Source organism: Arachis hypogaea, chromosome 2, assembly GCF_003086295.3.
Source record: "Arachis hypogaea cultivar Tifrunner chromosome 2, arahy.Tifrunner.gnm2.J5K5, whole genome shotgun sequence".
In the NCBI taxonomy this organism is placed as follows: domain Eukaryota; kingdom Viridiplantae; phylum Streptophyta; class Magnoliopsida; order Fabales; family Fabaceae; genus Arachis; species Arachis hypogaea.
This window is the reverse complement of record NC_092037.1, coordinates 30,367,635-30,379,802: the sequence shown is the minus strand read 5'-3', so window position 1 is coordinate 30,379,802 and position 12,168 is coordinate 30,367,635.

The window sequence follows — 12,168 nt, the reverse complement described above, 5'->3', positions numbered from 1 at the left end:
ATGGTCACGACTTTAATGCGTAACCTAAAGGAATATATGGTCATGGTTATGAAGTGTGACATAAAAAATCTATCATTACGGTTTCAAAGCATGACCTAAAGAGATCTATAGTCACGGTTTTAAAGAGTGATTTAAAAGGGTCTATAGTTATGGTTTTATAAAACGATGGCCTAAAAGAGGTCTATGGTCACGATTTTAATGCGTGACCTAAAATGATCTATGGTCACGGTTATGAAGTGTGATCAAAAGGGTCTATCGTTATAATTTTGAAGCATGACTTTAAGATATCTATGGTCACATTTTAAAGAGTGATCTAAAAGGGTCAATAGTCACAATTTTATAAAATGGTCAACTAAAAAGGATTTATGGTCATAGTTTTAATGTGTTACCTAAAGTGATTTATGGTCATGCTTATGAAGTGTGACCTAAAGAGTCTATTATCACGATTTTAAGTACTGATCTAAAGAGATCTATGGTCATAGTTTTAAAGAGTTATCTAAAAGTGTCTATAGTAGGGATGTAAAAAAAAATCCGCACCCATCCGCGAGGATTACCCACAACGAAGAGGCTCACGGTGACACGCAAAAGTCTCACGGGACCCACCCCCACAAATAAATGGGGACGGGGGTAGGGATTGAGGTACCCGCCATACGGAGACCCGTGAAATTCTCCCAAAAAACCATAATTTATTTTATTTTAATTTATATGTTAAAAATTTTATGTGTACGTTATCATGTTAAATTTGTGTTTGAATTGTGTTTGATTTAATATATTTGATTGTATAAGATTTTATTATGGTTGTGTTAATTTTTTTAAAAAATTTAAAACTTAATAATATCTATGGATACGCACGGGTATCTACTTCCTTGCGAGAAGAAATAAACGGGAATTCGTGACGAGGATGGAGCGGAGACAGAGGATATTTTACTAAATGGAGACGGAGAGCGAGGGAAGGGTCCCTGTCTCATGGAGATCCATTACCATTCCTATGTTATAGTCACAATTTTATAAAACAGTGACCTGAAAAGATTTATGCTCACGGTTTTAATGCATGACCTAAAGAAACTTATGGTCATGGTTTATGAAGTGTGACCTAAAAAAATCTATAGTCACTTCTTTAAAGCATGGGCTAAATTAGCTCTCTCTTAGTGTTGTGTGCTCTCGCTCTCTGGATTACATTGTTTTTGTGGGTCGTCAGAGCTTTATCTATGTCTGGATATCCCGATGTTATAGGAATGTTGTGCGGTTGGGTTAGGGTTTCCGGAGATGAACTCCAATTTATGATAGTGGGTTGTGAAAGAAGAGAATGAATCTCTAGTTTTTTGAGAAACCCTAGCTACTCAACTCCGGTTTTCACATTTTGGTTCGTATTTATTTTCAATCATTGCTACTTCTTCTTGATTTTCATTATTTTATTCAATTTGATGCTAAGAAAACTAACCTAATTTTGTTTGTTGCAGTTCTTGTCGTGTAAGTCGTAGATTGAAAAGGCGATTTCAAAAGAACCGATCCGGATACGTAGTGTTGATTATTGTTTTGTTGTAGGTTACTCGTGCTTATTTTTTTACCTGACTGGTATCCTAGGGTAAAATGGATGAAATAATTAGGGATTAGGGTTTCCCAGATCTGATTTGTAAAAACGGTAAGGACAATAAGTTGATCTGAAATTTAAGGCGTTAGATATTTGGATTTAGGTATCGTTATTTCAAAAGTCATTTTTTCTTGCTATATATTCGGTGTTAAATTTTTGTTGGAACTCAAATTTAGTGCTAATTTTTGTTAGAACTCAAATTTTTTTGTTTAATTCAATGTTTATTCAATTGTTGGTTGTAAGAACATGACTAATTAACCGCTTAATTAAATTAAATTAATTGTCTAAAATTGGATCCAAAAATTTAGAATGTTAATTAGAAAATTTAAATATGATATTTGGACTCAATAGATTTTTCTGAGTTGGAAAATATAATTTTCTGCGAAAACTTGTGTAAAAACGTATACCGGTAAATTAACTAGTAGTACCGGCTTAAATTTGTCTGGTATTGAGCGAGAATGATAAAAACAGTAGAAAAGATTAAGAAAATAATTAGAATTAAAAACCGGGCACTAATTTTAAAAGTTTGGCCTAAAGTTGTGCCAAACAGGCCAAAAACGTTAACGAGTTAGACCGGGCCCAAATTGGGTCCAAGCCTATCATATATAAAGCCACTTAAGTGGAAAATTCAGCCATCTTCACCATGTTCCAGCAGCAGAAAACGTGAATTGAGAGAGAGGAGAGCAAGGGTTCCAAAAATACTATTCACTTTCAACTTCATTCAACCATAACTTGAGCTACAGAACTCCAATTCGCGTGTCGTTTGTGGCTACGCGAAGCTCTCGTTGAGCCCGTCATTTCTATCTAAGTATTACTGGTAAGAAATCACGTTTTACACTCTCTTTCCCAGCCCTAACAGTTTTCACGTTTTTAGTTTTGCGTTTTAAAGGAGTTTTGTAATTTTGATTATTTAGGGGTGATCTAGCATTTGAGTATTGTTGTGTTTTACCACTATTTCCTTTGGGTAAGGTGAGTTACTTTAAAAACCCTTGTGATTTGGTATTTTGTGGACCCTAGATATTCATTTTTTGGTATATTGCTTGTGTATAGCTTGAAATTGTTATTGTTGGTGTTGATTTGGAGCATTGGATTTGAGTTGGTGAATTGTGGTGTTTGGAGGCTTGCTTTGGACTCAAATTTGGTGTTGGGTGCATATTGGGAATCAGCCAAGGTATGATTTCGGTTTTCTCTATGTAATATATAATATTTCTAGACACTTAGGCTAGTGAACCGTAGGATAGGTTTGGATTGAATTGATCGTTGAACTTATTGAATGATAAGTGTGATGTAAGATGATTTTGATGATTGTCATGATTATGGTAAATGATGGTGTTGATGTATGATATGGCATTGGAACATGATGATTTTGAGGATTGTAAATGAATGATGAGGTAAATTGTTGAGAATTGAGTTTACAAGTAGAATTTGGTGTATGAAATGGGTGATTTGATGTGTTGCTAAGTTATGGAATAAATAAAAGGTATATGACTATGACTTAGGTACATTAGGACTATTTTGAAAAGGGAATAAGTGATTGTGGATTGAGAGTTTGGTAAAATTGAGTTTAGAGATTTTTGATAAAAATGGGTTTTGGGTGAACTTCGACGGATCATATCTTGAGCTACGGTTTTTGAAATTTTACATCAAATTAAAGATAATTCAAAGAGCTTTAAAATGGTATAGATTTTGTAAAAATATAAATTGTGTAGAGAAAGATATGCTCGTTAGAAGTTGGTGTCAAAAATCTGAATTATGTGATGTTGCAGAATTTGTGATTTCTGGTTTGTGTGAACACGCACACTGTTGTGTGTGTGCTTTGAACAGTGGCTATGTTTTGACTTGTCCGTACGCACACACAGGGAGATCCCTACTGTTGGAAGCGCTAGCACAGTCTGGTGCGTACGCACAACATCATGTGCACGCACACGCTGGAAAGTGTATTCTGTTGAGGGCGTTCACACGAATCTGTACGTGCGCTTAAAATGAAAACTTTTATCTTCTGTGCATACACACATCTCTATGCGTACGCACACTTTGTGAAAATTCTTCTAGGAGTTCATACACACAACCTTATGTGTATGCACAATTCTCTGCTTTTCAACGAAAACCTTGTTTTTATCTATTTTACCTTCCCGGCAAGCTTGTAAACTTCCGTAATGCTTATCTAGGGTGTCTTAACTTGTTTTTAGACCTTGAAACATAGAGAATACCCTAAGTGAGTTTAACTAGATATTTTTTGGTAAAAAGTTTAGAAGACGGGGCTTTAGGTTTCTGGAGTACTGACGGTGGATTAGTCGAGTGGGGTGGTAGAGTATTGTAAAGACGATTGGCATGAGGAATTGGGGAGTCATGGATTTGGTGATGGCTTTACTGAGTACTGAAAAGTGTTTTCTAAAAACCCATGATATATTGTTTTCTAATGAGATTGTTGAGACGCTATGCGCCTGGCAGGGATGGTAGTTATTTTTGCCTATCGAGGTCGCGGTGGTGGCGTGAAGGCGGTGATTCGTCCCACTCACGTTGAGATGTGAGGTCTATAGCAAGAGTATCTCGCTCGCATCCCTTCGAAATCACTAGAGTGTGCAGGCAATATATCCTGGACCGTGTTCCGGGCACGATATCTCGGGGGTTCCCATTCTGAGACTGATGAGCGGATAATTTATACGCTTTTTGGCATTGTTTTTACATAGTTTTTAGTAAGTTTAAGCTACTTTTAGGGATGTTTTCATTAGTTTTTATGATAAATTCACATTTCTGGACTTTACTATGAGTTTGTGTGTTTTTTTATGATTTCAGGTAAATTCTGGCTGAAATTGAGGGACTTGAGCAAAACTCTGAAGAAGGCTGACAAAAGGACTGCTGATGCTGTTGGAATCTGATCTCCCTGCACTCAAAATGGATTTTCTGGAGCTACAGAACTCCAATTGGCGCACTCTCAACGTCGTTAGAAAGTAGACATCCAGGGCTTTCCAGCAATATATAATAGTCCATACTTTATTCGAAGAATGACGACGTAACTTGGCGTTGAACGCCAAGTTCATGCTGCTGTCTGGAGTTAAACGCCAGAAAAACGTCATGATCCGGAGTTGAACGCCCAAAACACGTCATAACTCGGAGTTCAACTCCAAGAAAAGCCTCAGCTCGTGGATTGATCAAGCTCAGCCCAAGCATACACCAAGTGGGCCCCGGAAGTGGATTTATGCATCAAATACTTACTCATGTAAACCCTAGTAGCTAGTCTAGTATATATAGGACATTTATCTATTGTATTAGACATCTTTGGTCTCAGTTTTGTTTTATTCTTCATCCTAAGAGGCTATTGATCACGTTTCAGGGGGCTGGCCATTCGGCCATGCCTGAACCCTTTGCTTATGTATTTTCAACGGTGGAGTTTCTGCACACCATAGATTAAGGGTGTGGAGCTCTGCTGTACCTCGAGTATTAATGCAATTCTATTTTCTTTTATTCAATTCTCTCTCATTCTTATTCCAAGATATTCATTCGTACCCAAGAACATGATGAATGTGATGATAAGTAACCCTCATTATCATTCTCACTTATGAACGCACGTGATTGACAACCACTTCCGTTCTACATGCAACAGAGCTTGAATGCGTATCTCTTAGATTCCCCAACAGATTCTTCGTGGTATAAGCTACATAGATGGCGGCATTTATGAGGATCCGGAAAGTCTCACCTTGTCTGTGGTATTCCGAGTAGGATCCTGGGAATCCGGAAAGTCTAACCTTGTCTGTGGTATTCCGAGTAGGATTCCGGTAATGAATGACTGTGACGTGCTTCAAACTTGCAAGTGCTGGGCGTTAGTGACAGACGCAAAAGAATCAAGGGATTCTATTCCAGTAGGAGCGGGAACCAACCAGTGATTAGCCGTACTGTGATAGAGTGCGTGAGCATTAGTTTTCACTGCGAGGATGGGATGTAGCCATCAACCATGGGTGATGCCTCCAGACGATTAGCCGTGCGAGTGACAGCCGCATAGGATCATTTTCCCGAGAGGATTGAAAGTAGCCACCGCTGATGGTGAACCCCTATACAAAGCTTGCCATGGAAAGGAGTAAGAAGGATTGAGTAGAAGCAGTAGGAGAGCAGGCGTCCTTGAGCCATGCAGCATCTCCATTCGCTTATCTGAAATTCCTACCAATGAATCTGCATAAGTCTTCTATCCTTTTTATAATCTATTTTCTTATTTTTATTTTCGAAACCCATAAACCAATTTAATCTGCCTGACTGAGATTTGCAAGGTGACCATAGCTTGCTTCATACCAACAATCTCTGTGGGATCGACCCTTACTCACGTAAGGTTTATTACTTGGACGACCCAGTACACTTGCTGGTTAGTTGAACGGAGTTGTGAATTCAAATAAAGACAATTATTGAATAAATCCATAGAAGCACAAAGAACAGTGATCACAATTTCGTCCACCAAGTTTTTGGCGCCGTTGCCGGGGATTGTTCGAGTATGGACAACTGACGGTTCATCTTGTTGCTCAGATTGGGTAATTTTCTTTTCAAAAATCTTTTTCAAAAATTTTCTTTTCTTTTTCGTTTTTCCAAAAATGTTTTTTTTCGAAAAAATTAAATAAAAATACAAAAAAAAATTAGAAAATCATAAAAATCAAAAATATTTTGTGTTTCTTGTTTGAGTCTTGTGTTAATTTTTAAGTTTGGTGTCAATTGCATGCTTTTAAAAATTTTTCTTGCATTTTTCGAAAATCTCATGCATTCATAGTGTTCTTCATGATCTTCAAGTTGTTCTTGACAAGACTTCTTGTTTGATCTTGATGATTTCTTGTTTTGTGTTGTTTGTTGTTTTTCATGTGCATCTTTGCATCCATAATTTCCATGCATTAAAAATTTCTAAGTTTGGTGTCTTGCATGTTTTCTTTGCATCAAAAATTTTTCAAAATTATGTTCTTGATGTTCATCATGATCTTCATAGTGTTCTTGGTGTTCATCTTGACATTCATAGCATTCTTGCATGCATCTTATGTCTTGATCCAAAATTTTCATGTTTTGGGTCATTTTTGTGTTTTTCTTTAAAAATTTAAAAATAAAAAAATATCTTTTCCTTATTTCCCTCCAAATTTTCGAAATTTTGGGTTGACTTGGTCAAAAATTTTAAAATTAGTTGTTTCTTACAAGTCAAGTCAAAATTTCAATTTTAAAAATCTTATCTTTTCAAAATCTTTTTCAAAAATCATATCTTTTTCATTTTCTTTCTATTTTTCGAAAATTTCAAAAAATTATTTTTCAAAATATTTTCAAAAATCTTTTTCTTATCTTTATATCTAATTTTCGAAAATATGCTAACAATTAATGTGATTGGTTCAAAAATTTGAAGTTTGTTACTTTCTTGTTAAGAAAGGTTCAATCTTTAAGTTCTAGAATCTTATCTTGTAGTTTCTTGTTAGTTAAGTCAATTTTAAAAATTAAATCTTTTTCAAAATATCTTTTTCTTAAAAATCTTTTTATCTTTTTATCTTATCTTTTTCAAAAACGTTATCTTTTTCAAAATTTGATTTCAAAATATCTTATCTAACTTCTTATCTTCTTATCTTTTTCAAAATTTGATTTCAAATCTTTTTCAATCAACTAACTAACTTTTTGTTTGTTTCTTATCTTTTTCAAAACCACCTAACTACTTTTCCCTCTCTAATTTTCGAAAATTCTCCCTCTCTTTTTCAAAAATTCTTTTTGTTTTAAATTTTAATTTTAATTATATTTTGTCTTTGATTTTCGAAAATTACTAACCTCTTTTTCAAAAATTATTTTCGAAATCTTCCTTCTCTTTTCTTCTTCTATTTAATTATTTAATTACTAACACTTCTCTTCACCTCTCTTCATCCAAAAATCCGAATCCCCATCTCCATTCTTCTATCCCCTTCCTTCTTCTACTAACAAAAAGGAATCTCTATACTGTGACATAGAGGATTCCTCTTTCTTTTCTTGTTTTCTTCTCTTTCATATGAGCAGGAACAGGGAAAAGGGCACTCTTGTTGAAGTTGATCCAGAACCTGAAAGGACTCTGAAGAGAAAATTAAGAGAAGCTAAATTACAACAATCTAGAAACAACCTTTCAGAAGTTTTCGAACAAGAGAAGGACATGGCAGCCGAAAATAATAATAATAATAATGCAAGGAGAATGCTTGGTGACTTCACAAAGCCAACATCCAAGTTTGATGGAAGAAGCATCTCCATTCCTGCCATTGGAGCCAATAACTTTGAGCTTAAGCCTCAACTAGTTGCATTAATGCAACAAAACTGCAAGTTTTATGAACTTCCATATGAAGATCCTTATCAGTTTTTAACTGAGTTCTTGCAGATCTGTGAGACTGTAAAGACGAATGGAGTTGATCCTGAAGTCTACAGACTCATGCTTTTCCCTTTTGCTGTAAGAGACAAAGCTAGAATATGGTTGGATTCACAACCTAAGGATAGCCTGGACTCCTGGGATAAGCTGGTCACTGCCTTCTTGGATAAATTCTTTCCTCCTCAAAAGCTGAGCAAGCTAAGAGTGGATGTTCAAACCTTCAAACAAAAAGATGGTGAATCCCTCTATGAAGCTTGGGAAAGATACAAGTAGCTGACCAAAAGATGTCCATCTGACATGTTTTCAGAATGGACCTTATTAGATATATTCTATTATGGTCTCTCTGAATTTTCAAAAATGTCACTGGATCATTCTGCAGGTGGATCTATTCACCTGAAGAAAACGCCTGAAGAGGCTCAGGAACTCATTGACATGGTTGCAAATAACCAGTTCATGTACACCTCTGAGAGGAATTCCGTGAATAATGGGATACCTCAAAAGAAAGGAGTTCTTGAAATTAATGCTCTGAATGCCATATTGGCTCAGAACAAAATGTTGACTCAACAGGTCAACATCATCTCTCAAAATCTGAATGGATTGCAACATGCATCCAACAGTACTAGAGAGGTAGCTTCTGAAGAAGCTTATGATCCTGAGAACCCTGCCATGGCAGAGGTTAATTACATGGGTGAACCATATGGAAACACCTATAACCCATCATGGAGAAATCATCCAAATTTCTCCTGGAAGGATCAACAAAAGCCTCAACAAGGCTTCAACAATGGTGGACGCAATAGGCTAGGCAATAGCAAGCCATATCCATCATCTTCTCAGCAACAGACAGAGAATTCTGAACAAAACACCTCTAATTTAGCCAATATAGTCTCTGATCTGTCAAAGGCCACTTTCAATTTCATGAATGAAACAAGATCCTCCATTAGAAATTTGGAGGCACAAGTGGGCCAGCTGAGTAAGAAAGTCATTGAAACTCCTCCCAGTATTCTCCCAAGCAATACAGAAGAGAATCCAAAAGGAGAGTGCAAGGCCATTGATTTGATCAAAGTGGCCGAATGCACTAGGGAGGAGGAGGACGAAAATCCTAGTGAGGAAGACCTCCTGGGACGTCCTTCAAGCAAGAAGGAGTTTCCTATTAAGGATCCAGAGGAATCTGAAGCTCATCTAGAGACTATAGAGATTCCATTAAATCTCCTTCTGCCATTCATGAGCTCTGAAGACTATTCATCCTCTGAAAAGGATGAAGATGTGACTGGAGAGCAAGTTGCTCAATACTTAGGAGCTATCATGAAGCTGAATGCCAAGCTGTTTGGTAATGAGACTTGGGAAAGTGAACCTCCCTTGCTCATTAGTGAACTAGATACTTGGATTCAGAAAACTCTACCTCAAAAGAAACAAGATCCTGGCAAGTTCCTAATACCTTGTACCATAGGCACCATGAGCTTTGAAAAAGCTCTATGTGATCTGGGGTCAGGGATAAATCTTATGCCTCTCTCTGTAATGGAGAAGCTGGGAATCATTGAGGTACAACCTGCCTTGTTCTCATTGCAATTGGCAGACAAGTCAGTGAGACAAACTTATGGAATAGTAGAGGACGTGCTAGTAAAGGTTGAAGGCCTTTACATCCCTGCAGATTTTATAATCCTAGACACTAGGAAGGAAGATGATGAATGCATCATCCTAGGAAGACCTTTCCTAGCCACAGCAGGAGCTGTGATAGATGTCAACAGAGGAGAATTAGTCCTTCAATTGAATGGGGACTACCTTGTGTTTAAAGCACATGGCCATCCCTCTGTGACAAAAGAGAGTAAGCAAGAAGAGCTTCTCTCAGTTCAGAGTCAAGAAGAACCCACACAGTCAAACTCTAAGTTTGGTGTTGTGAGGCCACAACCAAACTCTAAGTTTGGTGTTAAGATCCCATATCCAAACTCTAAGTTTGGTGTGGACAACTATACAACATTGACCTGATCACCTTGTGGCTCCATGAGAGCCACTGTCAAGCTATTGACATTAAAGAAGCGCTTGTTGGGAGGCAACCCAATTTTATTTATCTAATTTTATTTTATTTTGTTTCTTTGTTATTTTTGTGTTTAATTAGGTACATGATCATGAGGAGTCACGAAAAAATCAAAGAAATTAAAAACAGAGTCAAAAACAGAAGAAAAAAATTTTTTCACCCTGGAAGACGCACGGGCTGGCGTTCAACGCCAGTAAGGTGCATCTGGCCGGCGTTCAACGCCAGAACAGAGCACCATTCTGGCGCTGAACGCCAGAAACAAGCAACATCCTGGCGCTGAACGCCAGGAATGTGCCTGGAGGAGACAAGCTGGCGTTCAACGCCAGAAACATGCATTACATGGGCGTTGAACGCCCAGAACGTGCACCAATGGGCGTTTGAACGCCAGAATGGTGTGCCAAGGCAATTTACATGCCTATTTGGTGCAGGGATGGAATTCCTTGATACCTCAGGATCTGTGGACCCCACAGGATCACCTCAGGATCTGTGAACCTCACAGGATCCCCACCTACCTCACCCTCTCTCTCTCCATTCATGGTCATCCCTTCTGTTTTTCATTCACCACCTACATCTACCCACTCTTCCCCATACACCCCACCTACCTTTACAATTCAACTTCTCCTTCCCACCCAATCCCACCCATATAGCCGAATCCATCTCCCCTCACTCTCCTCCATTTTCTTCTTCTTCTTCTTCTTCTTCTCTTCTTTCTTCTCTTGCTCGAGGGCGAGCAAAATTTTAAGTTTGGTGTGGTAAAAGCATAGTTTTTTTGCTTTTCCATTACCATTAATGGCACCTAAGGCCAGAGAAACCTCAAAGGGAAGACAAAAGCTTCCACCTCTGAGTCTTGGGAGATGGAAAAAAAAAAATAAGCCGTCATAGCTCAGTGGTAGAACATGTGGCTGCAAATCAAGAGATCCCTGAGATACCTCAGGGAATAAGTTATCCTCCACACAAATATTGGAAGCAACTAAGGGTAGCAACACCAAAATTACTAGGAATCATTCAACAGAAGCAAGGAAGAGACATAGAGGAGCTCAAAAAGCACCATTGGACCTTCAAGAAGGCGCCACCCTCACTCAGGTGGATTCATTCCTTGTTCTTTATTACTTTCTGTTTTCGGTTTTTAATGTTATGTTTATTTATGTTTTGTGTCTCTACTTCATGATCATTAATATGTAACCATGCCTTAAAGCTATGAATAAAATCCATTAGTCTTTCACCTCTCTTAAATGAAAAATGTTTTAATTCAAAAGAACAAGAAGTACATAGATTTCGGATTTATCATTGAATTCAATTTAATTATATTGATGTGGTGACAATACTTTTTGTTTTCTGAATGAATGATTGAACAGTGCATATGTCTTTTGATATTGTTGTTTATGAGTGTTAAAATTGTTGGTTCTTGAAAGAATGATGAACAAAGAGAAATGTTATTGATGATCTGAAAAAAATCATGAAATTGATTCTTGAAGCAAGAAAAAGCAGTGAAAAAGGAAGCTTGCGAAAAAAAAAGTGGCGAAAAAAATAGCAAAGAAAAAAAGAAAAAGCAAGCAGAAAAAGCCAATAACCCTTAAAACCAAAAGGCAAGGGTAGCAAGGATCCAAGGCTTTGAGCATCAATGAATAGGAGGGCCTAAGGAAATTGAATCCAGGCCTAAGCGGCTAAATCAAGCTGTCCCTAACCATGTGCTTGTGTCATGAAGGTCCAAGTGAAAAGCTTGAGACTGAGTGGTTAAAGTCATGATCCAAAGCAAAAGAGTGTGCTTAAGAGCTCTGGACACCTCTAACTGGGGACTTTAGCAAAGCTAAGTCACAATCTGAAAAGGTTCACCCAGTTATGTGTCTGTGGCATTTGTGTATCCGGTGGTAATACTGGAAAACAAAGTGCTTAGGGCCATGGCCAAGACTCATAAGTAGCTGTGTTCAAGAATCAACATGCTTAACTAGGAAAGTCAATAACACTATCCCAAATTCTAAGTTCCTAAGAGACGCCAATCACTCTGAACTACAAAGGAAAAAGTGAGACGCCAAAACTATTCAGAAGCAAAAAGCTACAAGTCCCGCTCATCTAATTAAATTAATATTCATTGGTATTCTGGAATTTATAGTATATTCTCTTCTTTTATCCTATTTGATTTTTAGTTGCTTGGGGACAAGCAACAATTTAAGTTTGGTGTTGTGATGAGCGGATAATTTATACGCTTTTTGGCAT